Source organism: Notolabrus celidotus, chromosome 17, assembly GCF_009762535.1.
Source record: "Notolabrus celidotus isolate fNotCel1 chromosome 17, fNotCel1.pri, whole genome shotgun sequence".
In the NCBI taxonomy this organism is placed as follows: domain Eukaryota; kingdom Metazoa; phylum Chordata; class Actinopteri; order Labriformes; family Labridae; genus Notolabrus; species Notolabrus celidotus.
Genome location: NC_048288.1, coordinates 15,781,088 through 15,802,288, shown reverse-complemented (window position 1 = coordinate 15,802,288; position 21,201 = coordinate 15,781,088).

The window sequence follows — 21,201 nt, the reverse complement described above, 5'->3', positions numbered from 1 at the left end:
TTATTGTAAGTAAAAGAGCTAATGTTAGCATCCAGCCACTTTAGGTATTGTGTAACCAATCAGCAAATCTCCAGTGATTAAAAAGAAAGTTTGTAATCTTGTCTTCAAAAAGTTCTTGATTAACCAGGCTTTGAAGTAATAAAGATATGTCAGACATAATATTAGACTTGAAACCTAGAGCAGAGCAATAAAACATTAAAGATTTTTAGCTTCTGAGCCGGAAAAGAATAATTACCATGTGAGTATTCTTAATATTACTTCAAGACTGCTTCATTGTGTGCCTTAAAACTGTGTAAAATGCTAAATCTGTGTTGCTCAAACATAAATATGTGCCAGCAATACCTTCAGTTTTTATAGGCTGAATCCTGTTCAGGATTATGCATGATCTATGGAGAATTTCCTGATGGTACCGCTTCAAAACTTTGAATTATTTTTTTGTGTTCATTTGGACATCTGTCCAGTCAGAGTCCCTCCATATACAGCTCATAACTCAGAACAAAGCAGGACAGCATGACAGCATTTTAGGTTCCCTTCCTGAGTCACTGTCAATTCCTCCTTACTCAGACATGCTGCACTTTGTGTCTCAGAAGGTTATGAGATGTGAAGTGACTTTAGAGATGGCCCCTTCTGCACAACTTGTGTTTGCTCTGGGCAACAATCTGCTCCCGGGTGGACGAGACTCAGGAGTGTCCCTGTGCAGCATGAGCTTTAGACTGAGCTGCTAACCTCACTCTGAATCTATACTGATCCACAGTGATATTTATCTGGAGCTAAACTTTGCGTTTGAATCTGACTCTCTGGATCTTCTCCCCTCCCCCCTCTCTCTGTCCCCTATCTTACTCCTCATTTCTGCAAGCAGGTTTCACTCTTGTGCCTGTCATTATTCCGCCTTTTGTATCTGTGGGCCTTTTCGCTATTGAATGCTGCTTTCTCTCCTTCCCCCTCCCCCTCTCCTCTCCTCTTTTCCTCCCCTGCCCTTACTCACTCACTCATTCACTCTAGGGCCTAATTATGAGATAGCTTCGAATAAATACATGTATTTTTTCTCCTGCGAGGGGGGAAAAACCTTGTGTTCCACTTTTTTTGACAGTAGGATGAATTCGAGACTCAAGGAGGTTTTATTCAGTGGGTCCCTCTGCAGATCGGAGTGGTCGCTGGGACGGGAGATTTCCTGGGTGCAGTAATTGTGTCTCATTAATTCTTACTGTAATGCTGGGTAGCTAAACAGGCTACGCAATTAGGGGGCTGAGCCCTGAATGGGTTGGCTAATCAGGGGACAAAAGCTGTGGCTCAGAGGCCATTAGGCCTGGAGGAAGTGCTTCCATTGTGAGGAGTGGTCTGTGATGCCTTTATCTCCCTCCAAACCGGCCAGGGGGGGAAACCTGGAGGAGTGAGTGTGTATGTGTGTAAATGTGTGTGTGTGTGTGTGTGTGTGTGTGTGTGTGTGTGTGTGTGTGGGGTGGGGGGTGGGGGGGTTTGTCCACTTCTACATCTTTACTAATTCATAATAATGTGCCTGGAATACCTTCAGCTTGAAGCACAAAGGAAGGTAGCATCCTGCGCAGGATTATACATGATCAACAGTGGATTTCCTGACAGTAGCTGAATTACCATAAAGTCTGTTTTGGCCCGGAGAGAAAAAGGTTTAACTGTCTTCCTGTGTGAAGACTTCCAATCGCGTTCAGCAATGTGCAGTTTTGATGCACCTGTGTAGCTCTTTCTAATACCATCTGTTTCCTTTTAGCTACCGTTAGAGAAAATGAGCTCAGTCCATGGTAGCATTGATAGTTGTGAGGCAAAGGGAGGAAAATCTGACCTGAACACCAGCCTTATCACTGATAATATCATTTAACTATGTATGTCATTAACCCTCCTGTTATGTTCGTTTCTCTAGAACAGCAATAATGTTCCTGGTTCAACTTGACCCGGGGAATATTTAATGATCCAAAAGTGTCCGAACCCCAAAAAACCCCAATATACATTTTTTAAATCTTACTATTAACTCCATTACTGACCATTTAAATCAATATTTAGTGCAATAGTGTTCTGTATTTCTCAAAGATCATGGTTCAATGAGGATAACTCACTCATTTTTTTATGAAATTCATGTTAAAACTGAAAAAAAGACCTAAATATAAATACAACAATTTTACATGACATAGATTTTTGTTTGTTTTATTTTACATTTTTATTTTTTTATTAAGTGTTGTTCATAAATTAACACGAGAGACCTCGTCTGTCACATGCTGCCCAGATTTTGATGCTGTATTTAGCTGGTTTGGAAGGCATATATTACCTAAGATGGAAGGAACCTCTGAATGCCACTAGCCATTCATCCACTGTGACATTAGAAAGGCGAAATAATACTTTTAACTTTTTTATTTTAGATTTCTGATCTTTGAAATGGGTCAATTTGACCCGCAACATAACAGGAGGGTTAAGGGACGTCAGTATAAGAGGGTGACTATTTCAAAATCAGTTCAAAAGTTCTTACAGTGACTTTATTCTGAAAGTGCTCAATACAGCTTTACTCACTCGTTAGAACTTACATACTTCTGGACTGTTTTTGTGGAAAACATTAATATCCAATAAGGAACCAGATACAGAGTAAAAATGTCTCTTTTCAAGTATTTACTAACTGGCTGCTCTCAGAGACGTCAAGTGCATCCAGAGACACTTTCTCCCTCGCTGTCCCTCCTCCACCTTCACTTCCTCCTCCTCTTCCTCCTCCTCCTCCTATTCGGTATGTGCCTGGGCAGCCAACACGCTCCTCTAAACTGTCGACTCAGGAGTCTAAGAGACCTTTCTGCCATCTGGGAAGGGTGGAGGAAGGAAGAGAATAGAAGAATCCTTACATTATCTATCCTCTCTCCTTCTTTTTTTCCTTCCCCTCTCTCTCCCCCTCCCTCCCTCTCTCCCCTCAGCTTTATCTTTCATCCCTATTAATCACATCGTCAGGCTGCCTAGCCGGAGAATAAATGAACTCTCCTGGTCATTAAAATTAAGCATTGAATTATTGACATGCAATTAGCCTGGCTTTTTTTGTGTGCTGAGACACTGAAAACTTTCTCCTCGCGGCAGGAGGGAGAAATAATATGACTGCTGGAGTCATCAGAACTTTAAAAAAAAAGTAGAAAAAGTGGAAGAAATGCCAGAAAATTCTAACTTGGAAAATCCTATTTATGGTATAATAAGAGCACTAAGCCTGGTTCCATCTCATTTAGCTGAGGTTTATTCCCATAAGGAGTGCTGTCTCGTTATCTGCCTCGTTATGGAGAGGCCTGTGCTGCTGCCGTTGGATTATAATGTGGATTATGATAATGTTGCACAGACACGTGGACACACTAACTTACATTTTGGTGATGTTCTCCTTCCATATGTGCTGGACTTGTTGATGTGTTTGCATTATGCAGATACAAATTGCATTTTTATTGAAGTGAACAGATTGATCACCTGCTCATAATCTTCTACCACTCAATTTGCCTACATATTCTTTTTTCAGCCACTTTCAATTATGGTGACAATTGGCTGGGTAATTTTCTGAACAGTAAGAAACACTTGTGTTCGTGCTTGTTAGTCAAATACACATTCTGCAGCCTTTTCAGAGCAGCAGAGCAGGAGTTTGACAAGCTGTTTACGCTAAGCCTGAGTAAATCAAATTCGGAGTTTGCCTTCCCTCCCCAGTAATCTCATTTTGTTTACTGCTAACGCTAAGTACATTAGCATCTGCAAGGCCTGTCTGTATTTACTCTATTTACCCCTACTGTACTGGCTCTAAGCCAAACACACACTAATGTTACGGAATGAGGGTAACCAGCTGTATATTCATGAACAACTCGCTGCTAATCTGACACCGAGGCAGGGATCGGGAGCTGCAAATCGAGAGCAGAAACTGACAGGAGATGTAGTTTTTGCTTAAGTGAATGAATATTAACTGCTTTTAAAGCTGTAATATTTTCTTTCCCTCCTCCTGGGTGTTTATGCAGGGAAAGTGAGGCATGACAGGAAGGGAAATAGCACGCCTCCCTCGCAGGAAACCAAAAGATACACAGAGGGAAGTAATGGTTTAGGTTAGATCATTTCTGAGAGCTGAGGTTTACAGAGGAAGCAAAGGTAATTTGAACTTTTAAGTAAAGTGACATCAGGGTCAGAGACTGTCAGGTTTCAATGCCTCTGTAGTGTCCCCTCTCTCTTTCTCTCCATTTTTTTTTTTTTAGAGTGAATGAGGCCAGTATCAGATCTCACCTGTTGTATGCATCCTCCTATTTGTCCAGTTCCAGGGTTTGACCACTGCCCAGGTTCCCATAACCTACAACCTGGCCTCCACGCCTCATTAGGCAGCTGTGTCACGGGTGAACACCAGGCCGGGTGGCAATCAGATGCTGCGTTTACACTGAGACCTTTCGAGAAGCCAAACATAAGAGTTTACTTTCAGTATTCAGACCTTTAATTAACTAATTGACCAAATAAAACGAAAAGCTGGCTGCTGAAAGACTGTAAGCTTCAAAAGATGACAGTTTAAAACAGGGAGCTGCAGCTTCCTATCTACTTTTCAGGGTACTGAAGACTGGTGCATTTTTACAAGGAATATTTAAAGTTAGCTTTGCTTCATTGTGACGTCTTCAACTAAGGTCAGGTTAACATCCAGTGGCCTTTGCCTGAAATACAAAGACGGTGATATGGGACAAAATGGGAGAGTTGTGTGATGATGTCTTGGTGTGAGTGTGTTAGCAAGCAATGTTAGCATTTAGCACTGCAGCAGCATAATCAGAAACACTAAATCCACTGATTTTACATAAGACATAGCAAGACAAGACATAATATTAGGGCCTAAAATTAACACCTGCTAAGCGCCAACGGCGGGTAAATAATGTGTTTGGCGCGTAAAAACAAAAACACGCACCCGCCAGTGGTCGATGGAAAATTTTGTAATTCATGTGAGTTTTTTTTTTAATGCTTTCGCCCCTTTCTGCCGACTCTCACACTATTTTGACCCTCCCAGCGCACTGTACTTGTGTTGTGATTTGAAGCACGGCGGAAAGAGCGTTTCGAGGAAGAAGTGGCAAAACATTCCTGGTGTGAAGCCATCACAAACAAAAAGGATAAACAAAAAGGCAGGAGACGATCAATTTAAAGACGTTCCTGTTAAAGCTGTGAGACAGACATTTGGCTCACTTAGTCAATGTTAACGGTTGCACGTTTGAATATTTCTAATACATGATGATGCAGCAGTCACCTTGAAATGAAGTATAACCCCAATAAAATAGCAATAATCTTTTTTTTTCTGTAAATAACTTTGTTCTTTCAGTGATGCTTAAGTTGGATTTTCATAATAAAAACGTATGGTAGTTATTTTTAAATCAAATAAGGCATGATTTCTTTATTTGGCCGGTACATTTTTGGAGGTCACTAGTCAATGGCGGATGAGGTAAAAAGTTAATTTTATGCCCTGCATGACATCATAAAACTGATGCAGTATTGTCAGATCTGTGATATGCAGCTTAAGTTACAAGAGAGAGAGTTGCCTAAGATATCATACCTTTCATCAAACCTCATAAATTCTTCTTCTTAAAAAAAAATGAACCACATCCAACCAACTGCTGACAGTTCAGTTCAGTTTTTAAAATAACAAGATCAGGATAAGTTGATTTCTTTAATTGCCTTACCACACAGACAGGCAGCTTTAGCTCATCAGTGGCTGGTGATTGTTTGACTTCTAGTGCAAACAAATGATTAGCAGGAGTGCTAACGAAGTGCTTTATTTGACACGGCAGACATGAGCCTTTGTCTTGCTAATGCTGCAGCCTAATAAGAACACATCACACGATTTACATTACAATTAACACAGAGTATACAGTTTGTTGATTATGAAGAGGCACCTTATTTTTACAAAATAGATCCCTATGGCACCTCTGTGAATTCAACATGATTTTAGCTGTTAGAGCGGAATTTGGATTTTGTCAACATTGTTAAAAAAACAAGTTGTAAAGCAATTTCTTCTATTGACATGAGCCGAGCCATGTATCTCCTGATTTTCAGAAGTTTCAGGGGTTTTATATTGGCTCTGACTTGAATTAAAGCAGGGTCTTCCTATGCATTGGTATGTACACATGTTCCTCCAGCGTTGAAAGCTTGAATGGATTTCAACACTTCATGGCTTGGCTTGATTTTCTCCCATTTTACTAGGATCAAACACAGTCTGACTGTAGCCGCCACGCCAGGCTCATAGAGCTGCCGCAGCGCTGAGAAGTTTCAGTGATGGGAGTATTTTAGCCCCACGGCAATGCAATCTCTATATCCTAATATAATTATCAGGATAAGACATTCTCCCTCCGTGGTGGAGGCCAAAGTTTCCTGCTAGGGTGCATGGAGATTTGATTTGATTGAAAAGCCAGTCCTGCATGCTTAGTCCTCCCTGTAGGGCTCCGGGGGGGCTTCTGCAGCTCATGCATTAAGCCACCGTGTCCACATACAATGGTTGTTAAATGCATGACTATTTCCTCTTTCTCTGAGCCACTATTGCATAGGATTCAGAGAGGGAGTGGAGAGAAAAGTTTCACACAATTGCCACAGAAGTGTCCAGAAAAATGTCCAATAAATCAAATATGCACTGAACTGAATGAAAAGGAATAACTCTGACATTTATTGTGGAGCTTTCCATTCCTCTACAGCCAGGTGAATCACCTCTGCCTGGATAACCTGCAGCTGCTTCCTATGACAGCTTACTGAGGTCTATCTTGTTGACTGCTTGAGGTATTTTACACTTTATGAACATGTCACCTTAGACTGTCTATAAGAAGTTGATGCAGCCAGAGTAATATTACCAAAAGGTAAGAAAAAAGGTTTTGGGAATTAATCTCATTTTTAAAATTTCCTTATATTGCAGAAATAGGGCGAGGCTGAGTTGATGGACAAGTAGGGCATGTTGTAGCTGTTTTTCGAGGAGATTTAAGGCCAACCTCAGCTCCACCTTTTAACCTGTTCCTTGATCCAAAGTTGAGTAGAATCAGCATCCAATATGGTGCCTGCCATCGTTTGGCTTCATAACACCTCTTCAGAAACCAGTGGGTGGTATCACTGAGACTATGTCCATGTTTTATACAGTCTATGATCATACCCTGCTTTGCTATGACTCTAATGGGACCATAATAGGTTGTTTGCACATGACACCATTTCTTCTGCGTGGTAGTGGTGCGAAATGCAGATGGGGGTCAGGAAGTGATTTGCAGCAGTCTGCGCAGACATATAAACACAGAAAAATGCCTACAGTTTGCGTTTTTTAAAGGTTTCTCTAACCGGTAAAACAGAGAGAAGTCGACAAGTGTTTATCGTGTCCAAAAGGGAGTGGTTCTCAAGGGGGAAAATGCAAAAAACTCTCTGAAAAACGAAGAAACAGTGGATAGCAAACATTCGTTTACAGCCAGGAGGAGCAGAGTCAAATTATGCCCGTGTGTGTGGTGACCACTTTGTCCAGGGTAAGTTAAAGTAATGTATGTATGCTGTATATATGTCTATGTTTAAGTAAACTCCCACTGACTGGACCGTTTAGAGCGGTTAACCTGCGCTAAGTAAACAAACGTTATGTTGATAGCATTGTGACGAGGAGGACAATTCATATGGGAATTAATTGAAAAATTCTCACCCTGGTGAAAACCTAACGACAATCGTTGTTGAGCACCTTGATACCCAGGTCGTGGACCCAACCACTCAAGAAAATTGTGAGCCTCGAGTCTTTTGAATGCCTTCATTAGCTTGGTGGTGTAAAATGAAATCTGGAGGACGAGGTAGTTAGTGATGTCAACGGCTAATAAAGCTCCGGTCAGTTAAAAAATCGGAAGTCCTCATGAGAGGAGGATCTCTCCAGACATAATCCAGATTTTTTTCTGGTATCGCTGTCTTATTACGGTGTCTAGAGCAGCACAGTACAGGCTTTCCTCGGTTGCGTCCATTCTGAAATTTACTTCCTGACCCCTATTTGAATTCCACACGTCACTAACATGACGTTATTGCAAACAACCTATTCATTGTCTTTACAACCAGTGGAGTCGCCCCCTGCTGGCCATTAAAGAGAAAGCAGGTTTTGAGGCATTTCCACATGGGCACCCAATGTGGAAATGCCTGATACAGTCTGCTACAAACAAAACCTTTAAATGGGAAGGAATGGTGTCACAAGTGAGCTGGAGTAAATTTTGGTTCAGTGGTCGCGGGGGTCTCACACACGCAAACACAACAGATCTGAGACTCCTACAAAACAGCATCTGACTGTCCTTATTGCAAAATGCTGTCGTGATGCAGTTGCGACACACACATTATCTAGATTGTGCAACATGTCCATATTGACGTGTGATTAATTTTTAAATGCCCTGCTCACATACTACATTTCTCATTCTATATGCAAAACTGTTTCAGAGAACACACCACTGAACAGCCTGCTCAGCTGGTTAAAAATTAATGAGTGTGCCAATGCCTGAGCATTGTTACTTTTTAACTGTGTGCTTCGTTAAATATTCAATCTCAGGAAGGCAAATATTACATTCCTTTACCTTTAGTTGTGTCTTGTTGCTTCCCAGCTTCCCTTCCTTCTTTCTCTCCTTCTTTGTCTCTCTCTCCTGTTGACTGTGATGCCCAGGCTTCCAATTAATTGATATTTCTGTGAGTTAGAAACAACAGAGTCTTACACCTCAAATACTGTATTTATTCATTATTTTTCACACAGTTGTCTGACAGCAGGAAACCTTGTTAGCCAAGCTAATTTAAAAGGCGACTAGCAATCCAATTAGGTGTAATTGGAGGCTGATAGAACAGCCTTCAGAGGTAACCTGTGCTGACTCTGTCCACCGCTGCATCTTCACACCCTCCTCACATCTTCTTTCTGCCGGCATGCCGCCTTCATGCAGGGGTCCAGGTCTTGAGTCAAACTCCTGCGATCATGTTGTAAAGAAATTGTTACATTATGCAGAGTAACAATGCAGATCTATTCGTGGTGGTGTCGGGGAGCAGAGCGGGCTGTGAGAGGTGGTAGAGGCTAATTCAGCTAGGCTTCCTTGCAATGTCCTGATGTGGAGTTGTTTTTCAGGGATGAGACCACCCTTACAAACCTTTACCCACATGCAACAACACACACACACACACACACACACACACACACACACACACACACACACACACACACACACACACACACACACATGCACACACATGCACACACGCACACGCACACACGGCACTAGTGGCTTTTTGGTGGACACTTACGAAACATGACCCAGATGGATTCTAAAAATTCCTCACATACAAAAGATTGGTTTCCTGAGGTGTCATTTTTCTGCATATACTGGACCAAATAGAATTATCTGTGCAGTAAACGTCAGACAAACATATAAAACTATGCAAAGCAACATTGTCATTTTGGAAATATCATAACTTAAGGACCTAATCTTGTTGCACAATGATTTGTGAATGTGTAAATGAATTCCTAAATTCGTACACAGATATGACAAATATGTAGACCACATTCTTAATCAAACATACTTATCTATAGTTAAAGTGTTTCGGGGAATCTTGGGAAGAAGGACATCAAAAGTACTCCGCAAAAGCTATAGTGCAAATTTTATGACATAATATTGATTGAAGCAACAGATACCTACACCATGATGTCAGTTATGCGTTTAAAAGACAGATGTGCAGATATCTTGACTGTCTTGACAATGCTTCTCATTCTTCAATCCTGGATGCTTTGAATCCAACGGGCTGAAGATATGGCCATGGGTGCTCAGGTGGAGAATTATATCCATCATTACCACCTCTAAATGAACGGCCTGATCTGAGTGAAATTTGTTCTGTGTTTTCTCCACGTTCAACCGTGGAGACGCACGATATACAGGTACGACTAAACCACTGAGACAAACAGAAACACACATTTTACTGTCTTAGGGGTCAGATTTCAGAAAAGAGAAGGAAATTCATGAGCTGACTTCAAAGCTAAAGTAGTGAGTAACTAGAGCATTGATAGAAATGTAGTGGAGTAAAAAGTACAACAATTGTCTTCTAAATGTAGTGGAGTAAAAGTAATATGTTCCCCAAAGAATAATACTCAAGTAAAGTATAGATACTTAAAAAATGTACTTAAGTACAGTACTCAAGTAAATTTACTTTGCTACTGTCCACCACTGGTTGCACAATAGTATTTAGTTTTCCTCAGTATTTCCTGCAGCGATCTGAGATGAAAATTTCTGGTGTTTATTTTCACATATGAAGCCCACCCTGAAAATGTCAGTAAATTTAGAGACGTTTTGTGAATATGTTAAAACAGCTCCAGTCTCTTGGGTACAAGTCCTGGGTTTGCCTCAACCATCATCACAAGCAGGCTTTTATGCTGTTCATCATGAATCACCTGTCATTAAAAGCTATCCAAATAATAAACTAGAAAACAGTCACCGAATATGTTGCTAGAGGCATACATAAAGCTGTACACTGTACACATTCTACTTTGCTTTTTTAACAAACGGATGAAGAAAACCTTACCTGTTCTCTTAACACTCCACTAATTATTTAAATATTGTTCTAGTTTACAAGAACAATGATGTGTGCCTGTCTATTAGTGCTTTCAGGAACTCAGAATGAGTGTGTAAACCTCTTTGAACTCGTAAAACTCACTTGTTCCCAGTTGAGTGCTGCAGCGACTCACTGCTGCTCTAAAAAGCTGATAAGGGAAATCACAAATTCTGAAACAAACAATGGGGACGAGGTGACTTTAATGGTTTTAACTGGTGAATAAAACACACATTGTATTTCCTCATTGTCACGTTCTCAAACTCTACTTCTCTGAAACAGTTTAAATACATGCCAAACACATTAAACTGTCATTTGATTTATTACTGCTGTGTAGAACAGCTGTTTGTGATGTTGGCTCCACTCCTGTACATGGTGTCATTGTTTTTCCAGTTTGTGCTAATTGGAAGCTGGGGAACTCAGCTGCCATCTGTTTGTATTACTGTTAGCATTTTTATCTTATGTTATTTATTTTATTTTAAACTATTTAATCTTATCTTATTTATTTTTTATGTATTATCAGATTTTTATTTTTTGTACTATTAAGCCAAAGGCAGGCATGTCATTCGCGCCACTGGAACCAATTTTGATGCATAGCGCAGCTCTAAACAACTGGACTTGCAAGACCACAAAATCACATTACAGCCAAGCGGCAAACTCCGGTCTCAAACGATGAAGCCAATGCGGAAGTGATATAAACTGCAATACATCGAAAATCCGCTTGAGGCTGGCTGCAGAAACACAGGAAACCACATAGACATGAAAGGGGAAAAAGACGATCTTTGCAGCATTAATAAACATGTTTACAGCCTGGTTCAAAAAACGTCTTGGCCCTACAACGCTAATCTCTCTAATGGCACACACTGTACGGGGGGTGAATTTTTTTCTAACATGACGGTTAAGAAGATATTAAGATTATGAGTTTTGCCCAAATAAGGACATGACTGACGTGACTCCCGGTCGGGAACACACAGCCATTGGCTAAGAGACGTCACACTCTGCCTAGTTGAGTTCTGCATTACCAATATGGCTGCTGCCATCGATTTGCTTCAAAACAGCTCTCAGGAACAGATGGGTGACGTCGCGGATACTACGTCCATATTTTTTACAGTCTATGGTTACAGCTCAGCGCCATCACACAAGAGTATCGACCAGAGATCATGCAATTACAAGGTTACGAAGCCTTTCTGAGCTTGATTTGCTGTTGATTTGACCAGTACTTCATGACTTTTGTGCTTCTGCCTTGGTTGAGTCCGCCGTCTAGTAGGGGTGTTTCTTCTTTTCTCGGGTTTAGGGGGTTTCATGTTTATAATTATGTTTCACTTTGACAGACACACTTTACAGCTAAAAGTCATGTTGTGATGAATGTAGATTAAAGATGTATGGCTGTTTTGTAGATGTTATCAATATAGTCTTAACTAATTCTATCATATCTACAGTGGGTACGGAAAGTATTCAGACCCCTTCACTTTTTTTTTTTAACATTTTGTTATGTTACAGCCTTATTCCAAAATGGATTAAAACATTTTTTTCCCTCATCAATCTACACACAATACTCCAAGATAACAAAGGAGTGGCTTCAGAACAAGTCTCTGAATGTCCTTGAGTGGCTCAGCCAGAGTCCGGACTTGAACCTGATTGAACATCTCTGGAAAGACCTGAAAATAGCTGTGCACTGACGCTCCCCATCTTACTTCATCAAGCTTGGGAGGATGTGCCAAGAAGAATGGGAGAAACTCCCAAAATCCAGGTGTGCTAAGCTTGTAGCATCATACCTGAGAAGACCGGAGGCTGTAATCACTGCCAAAGGTGCTTCAACAAAGTATTGAGTAAAGGGTCTGAATACTTATGGACATGCAATATTTGAGTGTTTTATTTTTAATTAATTTGCAAAGATTTATAAAAAACATTTTTCACTTTGTCATTATAGAGTATTGTGTGTAGAATGTTGAGGAAAAAAATGAATTTAATCAATTTTGGAATAAGGCTGTAACACAACAAAATGTAGAAAAAGTGAAGGGGTCTGAATACTTTCCGTACCCACTGTATATGGACAGGTTCTATACGTATTTGTCTTTATTTGGAATTGACTGGATGCTCTAAGCCATTACTGTGTCTGACTTCATGTCTGAGTTGATCTGCTCTCTTCAGCTTGGCGTGTGCTTGACCTAGGCTACGTTATAAACAGACTCAACGCGTCTCTTTAGCAAGCAAAGAGTAGAGCCACTTGGGCATGGATCAGCTCTGCAGTGCGTGGCACTGATGGAACGCTTCCTGTGGTAATAGGAACTAAAAACATGCTGCAGCGCGTGCTGTGGAAAAATGAGCATCGACTGGAGTAGACATGGTAGGCAAAGCAGCTGTGAAACAACAAACCATGAGGACATGTTTAGATGTTCCACTCATCCATACACTGCAGGAACAAAAGAAGATAAAAGTGGCTTTCTATACGAGACAGCCTCAGCTACCCGGGGAAATAAACACATTCGAGTCCTCTACTGTCTCCTCTTCAGGGGGGATCCGATGAGTGTGAGATCAAGAAGTTAATGAGTGGGGGGTATCCCATTATCTGATTGGCTGCAGGCTTGATTTGGAACGTGATGCAAGTAAACACAGTCTGCCTTTGAAATACCTAACGCATCATTTGCAATTCTAAACACCTCGCTTTACATTTCCTCATTGAATCCTGCAGGTGTGTGTGTATATTCTGTGTAGTCAAATCTGTTAAACTAAAGCTTAAAAATCAGGAACATGTATCTTTTAAGCAGACCTGTCTGTCGTGTTGAGAAAAAGCCGAGAGATGAGAAAGACAGACGCAGGGTCTTTGCAGAAATGTGCTGCTTCAGGAGCTGTCATCATAATTCTTCTCAGAGTAAGAATTGACGGGAAGCTGTAACACGTCAGGTAAATTCTCATGAATCAAAAGAGCTGTTGTAGTGAGTGCTTGCTGAATTTTACGACACAGAGGGTGGACACCTGTCATTCTCTAAGTATAGCTTTAACAGAGGAGTATTTCACCCCTGGCAACCTTACGGAATGATATAATGGAGAACAGGAATGTGGAAAGAGGGATTTCTCATTTACTGTGCTCAGTTTTTGGCTAAACTTGTTAATTTTGGTCTTAGCTCAAACTGCATTTTGAATACATTGAACCACTGCCCAGATAGGACATCATCTTATCATGATTAAGGAAGCAGGAATAGAGTTTTTAGCTATTTAGATTCATTAAGACGCCTTCTGGGAATGCAATTACCGATGCAAGCAGTCGTCGGACCAGGCTCATTGGAATTCCTGCCGTACAGACAACAAGCAGCTCCTTCTCACTTCAGCTGGGCATATAGCAGACAGACAAGCTGTCAGAATCGTTATCGTCGGGACTTCATCTCGTTAATTTGGAAGATGGGAGCGCGGGTATTTGCCCTGTGGAAAACTTAACACACTCACAGGGCTGCCCCCCCCACCCCCCACTCACTCCTTGCCCCCCCCCACACACACTCCTTGTCCACAGAGAAAGCAGCCAAGCAACCATGCAGCCAGGCCCACACATAGCCTGCAGTCATATCAGACCCTACAGCCTGGCTGGAGTCAATATGACCGCAGGCGAAAAAATGGTGGAGGAGCTGGTCCCCCCCTCAATCTGAGACATGGCTCAGTTTGCAAACAGCGAGCGGGGAGCTCATTCAATATGAGTGAGCTTCTCCTCACACCTCCTCAACCCTCACACACATGCACACGCACGCACATTTCAAAACCTCAGCTGTTCTAGACCCGCAACCCCAACTCCCACTCTCTAGCTCTCACTCAACCTTTCCATGTTTTTCTGTAAGTTTGTACTTTTTTTTTTACTTTGAGTGAGTGTGTGTGTGTGTGTGTGTGTGTGTGTGTGAGCGCGCATGTGTGTGTGTTCTGACAACCAGGTTTGATTTGACAGCCGATGCCCCTCGTTTCCCCTCTCTGCTGACCCTGCAGGGCAAGCATGTGGAAAGGTTTGGAGACATGGTGGATTGAGGCTAAAAAGTACCTTTTTATTCACTGGAGTTTGGTTGGTATTATTTGCACCGCTGCTCCTGGATCCCAAACTTCACCCAGCGTTCTTTATCTCTCCTCTTTTTTCCTCTTTTAGAACCGATCAGAGTTCAATTGTTGCAATTCACAGAGGAGAAATGATTCTGAGTTAATCTTGGAGTCACAGGGGAAGCACCTTGTGTCTCAGCTTCACATTAGGGAGACACCCACACACACAAACAGACACACACACGCACACACACACTCACACACACACACACACACACACACACACACACACACACACACACACACCTTTTCTTTGCCCAGCATAGCAGGAAAATAACACAATACCTGTCTCATGCTTGTAAATTCCAGGGAGCTGATGACTCATAGGTGACATAATGAAGAGCAAACTGAAACAAAGCCTGAATGAAAAATATCCAGGATTTGGTGTTCAGTAATAAAACATATTCATTATTTTGAAGAGGTCATCCTCAGGGTCAGATATCCTGTTTTCACATCACCCTCTATTATTATTCAATTTGTCAGCTGAATATTTATGACTGAAACACACATTTCAGGCAAAACTGTGTGTATGCAAAAGCTCCCCACGTCGAGCCGTGCTTCGACATCTCAAAGAGAATACGCGAACACACGTTGCTTTACTGTGGTGTGTGTGAACAGCCCTGTCAAACGTCTGTTTACCATCTCACGTTCCCAGAGGCACAAACCTCTCGACAGAGGCTACATGGATTTTTCCTGCTGAAAGATGTCTTTAAAACACCAGCGTTTTGCAGTTTAGAGGCAGGAACAATGTCAGTGTTACAACCTCGGAGGACAAATTATTGTCAAAGAAACATTGCCACGCAGGAGGTCTGTGTGGTTTCATTTTATTTATTTATTTTATGCAGAACTCCAGCCAACCCCTCACAGTATTGAGGTAAAGTCAAGTTTAAATGTTAAGACATTTCCTGCAGCGTGTTTTGAGATGTTGAAAGAGAAGTGACCTTGGGGAAACACTCTTTAAAAAAACTGATAATCTCATATTTTCTTCTCAAAATATAGACTTTATGGAAATATAAACAGCTCCCCAGAAATTAAGTCAAAACATTCAGAGCTCCCTCTACTGACTGTAGTATATGTTATAATGTTCTCCTCCTCCATGTTAACAGATGGGGCATTGGTCAAACCTTAAAATCAAAATACAAGTCAAATGAAGTTTCCTCAAACATATGTTCTAATATTATAGTCAGTTCTTGTCATGCTGATTAATGTGCAAGTGTTCATTTATTAGATACATTAAAAAGTTAGTAAGTTATAATTCAGGTTTAGGTAAGTGCCGCTCCTGCAGCGCTGTCTGCACCAGATCATCAGAGTAGAGAAGAAACCAACACAAGGATCATTGAATAATGATAATAATAATAATAATAATAATAATAATAATAATAATAATAATAATAATAATGATAATAATAATAATACATTTTATTCATAAAAGTGCTTCAAAAGTTTCTCTAAGATAATTTACAAGAATATTATTTATACAACAGAAAAGCAAAGGAAAACAAAGCAATAAAACAAAACAAACAAAAGTCAACATTTATAGGTTAAAAGCCTCTAAATAGGTGTGTTCTGAGTCCGGATTTGAAGTTGGTGAGTGAGGGAGAGAGTCTGAAGTGTTGGGGGAGATAGTTCCAGAGGGTGGGGGCAGTGACAGAGAAGGCCCTTTCCCCCCAGGTTAGGTGCTTGGGATTGGTGAGAGGGGTGAGGAGGTTGGCATTGGTGGAGCGGAGGTTGCAGGAGGGATTGTATGGCTGTAGGAGGAAGCTAGGTTATGGAGGGCTTTGTAGGTGACGAGGAGGATCTTGAACTGTATTCTGGAGGTGATGGGGAAGCCAATGCAGGTTCTGGAGGACTGGGGTGATGTGGTCTCTGGAGCGGGTGTGAGTGAGGAGGCGTGCAGCTGAGTTTTGAATGTATTGTAATTTGTTGAGGAGGGTGTTGGGTGAACCATAGAGGATGCTATTGCATCATAACCGTGAGTGTCTAGTTTAAAACCCACACAAGAATCTTTCCTGCTGCTGACTGTACCCACCTGAGGGTTGTTGTTTTTATCGGAATTTAAATGTGTGTTTTGGTAAGAAGGAGGGGTGTGACATCATGACCAAGGCTCCACCAGCCAATCCCTACTGTTCAGACACTTGCTCCAACTGCCTAACATGTCACGTGCACTTCCGGTATGGGGGTATGAGAACAGGAGGTGGACACACATCCATCTTTAAATTAAGTCATTGGTCCAAAATAAGTCTGCATCTAAGAGATCCATTACAGACTAAATCTGAAATAGTGAACATTAAGCTCACTTATCAACATTTTATCTCAAACTAAAAAGCATTGACTTCAAATTTTTTCTGACAACCATAAGAGGGAATCGTTGGATGTACATATTCACATATTATTATTTCTTGGCTGTACTGTTATATGGTAACAACAAGTTGTGATTTATAAGGGGTTAGATATTCAACATAAACCCCCAAAAGAAGCAACAAATTGGAATTTGTTCAAATTGAAAAACAGGAAAATATTTATTCCTGAATTCTAGCAGTATATTTAACCATGCTTGTGACTTGGCTCTAGGTGTGGCATTTTCAGTCTGTAGGTTGAGTATCTTTACTATTTACTTACAAATCAAAGGCAAACTGTCAGTAATTTGAAATGTATTTTAATCTCACCAAAAGGTGGATATTTCTTTGTTTTAAATGTAGCAACTGTATGATTGATTATCAACTTAGGACAAATTCACAATCACTTTAAAATTATAAACAGACACAGAAACAAGGCTTGTTAAGAATATTTCAGCCTGACACCATGGCTGTTTTTGAAACGGCCTGCTACATACTGCCTACTAATGTAGTAGGCAGTACTGTGTTTGAATTTAGTATGTAGTATGACTGTTCTGTTCGATCTGTGTTGCAGTATGCTGGGCCAGACATCACTGAATTTCCGGTTTCGGAATGCAGAAGTAAATAACGGCCAAGCTGATGGCGAAAATGCTTCTTTAACAACCACTTATGATTTAAAAAGTAAAGTGGTGGTTTATATGGAATTTAATAATTTTCACAGCACCTAAAAACTGAGTTCCCCCTGTTAAAAGAAAAAAAAAAGAGAAAAGAAAAAGCGGAACGAGCGCTGTGCATTGTGGGAAACAGTATGTGAGGCAGACTGGTCTGATGCATACTGTGAAATTTTCCCGAATCAGTAGACATCCGGGGAGTTTTGGCATACTGCAGATTTTGTTCTTGTTCACATACTACTTACTACATACTGAATTTTGGCCAAATCAGTACGTACTGCTAGTATAGTGGGCGGTTTCAAAAACAGCCCATGTGCGTGATGTCACAAGAAGATGGCTGGCGTGGGAATATGTTGAACAAAAAATAGGAGTAATGGGATTTGAGCAATTGTTTGCCGGTTTTGTGCTCAAATCAAAAGTGGAACAAAATGACTACAGTTAGGAAAACAACTCGCTTTTTCTTCTTCTTTATTTGTCCTATCAGAGAAACCCCTCCACAGATGGGCCAAAATCTACATACTGAAAGTTCCTCACAGAAGCTGTAAGTTGATTACAGCTTCTCCTACTCATGTTTATATATAGACAAAGCCATAAGATCATTTTCTGGTGCTAACTGTCATGACTCCTGCTCTAGGTATTAGGAAGTGATAGGATCTTATCTAACACAATACAACAAATCAAATCATTTCCCTGAATAACAAATTGAACAAGAGGTGAGAAGAGTAACACAGATGCAAGTGATTCAACAGGACTGTATGTTTGGCTTGGATGCCCAGTTCATTGTTGATCTCACTCAAGAGCAAAGCAAACTCAAGCAGATCACTGCTTCATAGCCCAGCATCACAAATATAGATTTCACTGTCATCTTAAAGTATGAAAACGATCTGTCAGTGTGTCTGTAGATGGACGGCTCCTGGCTGCATTCCAGGCTCTCTTATTTTAATACCCAAACTGACGTTCTGCTCCGTCGTCCCTTTGTTACCGCTCCGTGCTGAGCCTCTCGCCGGCCAGGAAAACAAAAAAGTCAGTTATACAGCAGCAATTGATGCGACAGGCATTTAGCAAGGCGATTTCTATGGTAACAATCCTCAGGAACATTTTCATTTCAGCATCAAATGGGTAAAAACGTAGCCGTGATAATTAGCACTGTGTGTACAGCTTAATGTGTGTGTGTGTGTGTGTGTGTGTGTGTGTATGTGTGTGAGAGAGAGCTGCATTAAAGGACTTCAAAAAGCCTGGAGGAAAACACAGTTTGGTGTTTTACGACATCTCAACACTCTCTCTTCTGTCACTCAGCATTAGGGGCTTTTTTTGCCTGTTGTATTTTTCTTTTGTAATCTAAAGCACCGTGCTTTTAAAACGACTTTGCTAATTACTTTGTTTAATCGGGTGCTGGCCAAGGAATTATTTTTGTGGCCGGAAGCTACTTTTGAACCTGTAACAATAGCTTTTGGAATATCAGTTTTAGATAAAAAGCTTTTGCAGTTAATCCTGCAGGCTGGTATATCTACATATTTTTGAGTCGCACTTTCATGTGAACCCTTCAAGATCATGAGGGCTCTGATTTAGTCGTATTGCACCTGAGGATAATCTGAAAACCAATGCAATTAGTTTTACCGTGCAAAAACAAGGATATGTTTTATATTTAAGAAAACAAGTAGTATTTCTTCCTTTCAGATAAATTTCCATCCCCTTTTTCTGATCCACACCTGTTCCTTTTCTTGCAGCCCCTACCCTTTCTTTTTCCGTTTTGGACTACAGAAACCAAGCGCAGGGCAGCAAATGGTGTTTGAAAGACTGAAAAAAAGACGACAGGGCGAGGGGGGTTGTGGGTGGTGATGGAGGGGTTTGGAAAAGAAAAAATCAAAGTGAAATCGGCAGAATGCGAACTTTCAGAGGCTGCGGCACAGTTGAACTGAGCAGGCCCAAGACTTGTGAAAAGAAATGGAGACAGCCTGAATGCAAATTAAATCCCCTTCATTCCTGCAAATATTGTCTTAGCCATTAGTGCGGGCTTGACTAGAAAGGAGTGGTCCCACTCATTGTCGCTCGGCCAGGGAGAAGTCAGGGGAAGAATTCTATTCAGCGGCTGTCTTGGGGGCTCGGTGCACTTGGGCGCTTGTTTGGTACCATTCAAACGCCACAGACCGTGGCAACAAAGAGAGCTTTCAGCGTACCTCACTGTAAAAGCATGTGAAAAAGAAGAAAGGAGGAGAGAGAAGAAGGGTGGAAGGGGGGTGAAAGGGGGGAAGGCAGCACTGGAAAAGTTTAGGTGAAGGTCCTGAGTGGAACTGGGTCTGTATGTTGTTTTTTAATCGTCCGGTTTATTTTGCTAGGTGGGATGTTGGAGCGCTTCACGCAGCTTGGCTCCACCGGGTGAGGAGATGTGGATCTTGCACACAAACGCACATGCACACACACGCACACATATATGCAGAGCCTTTGAGCAGCCCGCTTGGCCTGACATCAAGTGGCACCCATGAGAGACAAGGAGAGCCATTTCAGCACAAAACCATACCTGTCCTGTCTGCTCTGTAGCTGTTTGTGTATATTTATGTATTTACAGACATTTTTACAGCTGCTCTCTGCTTTGTGCATCATCTCTCATTGCATTTTTTGCTCTCAAACTTCATCATCAGGCACGTCTGAAGTGCTCTGTTGACCCGCAGTGGCTTTCATACTCACAGCAGACAGGTAATTCTTAACGGCAGAGCACATCTATCTGAACGGAGAAAATTCCAAAGCCTTCTGCTTTGTCCATCAGCGCTCGAACCAAACATGACTGTTCACGAACAGATTATTTGTGTTTGAGTCCACATGAGAAAGTTCAACCTGCAACGAGGACTCCAGTCAGTAAGGTTGGAGTCACACACCACAACAGGAGCATGTGCAGCAGAGGAGCAGAAGAAGTGGGTTAAGAAATACCGCACAGGTTTGTGTTTGTGTGTATTGGTGGAGCCGGGGTGTGTGCAGAAAGCAGAATAGCCCTTGGCATCCCAGATTTGTTTTGACTGGTGCGTTTACAGCTGCTGCATAGCATGGGCAAGGAAGGGCCTGGCCGAAGTAAAACAACCAAATTCTAACTTTTCTTCGTCTTCTTCTTTTCTTTCACTCCTCTCCTGTCTTTGGAGAGATGGCTCCTGGCCAGCCAGCTGTATAATCAAGCCCTTCATTTCTGCTTTATTGACAGATGCTACTTCCAGCCGAAGTTGAAGGGAATACGGTTTGTTTTTTGAACCTCTGGGAAAGATTGAATTCCATGGCAGGGTGATATATGCTTCGGAAGGCTTTGTTAATGTTGGACTATAGCAGCACGGTACGAGTGCTGGAATGCTTTCCTGCATTTTTTTCAGGGGGGGCTAAAAAAAACTTGGACTGAGTGAGAGGAAAACGGTAAAGAAACTAATGCAGGCTTGGCAGGAAAACATGTACTGCAACTTCACACCAGCACATACTGTACAGTACTGCCTCATTCTCAAAGACACCAGATTGTAAACTATAAGTGCAGTTAGTCCAACATTTATTTGGCAGCAGTTATTGATGGTAAATTCAGTCAGGAAAGTTAAGAAAAT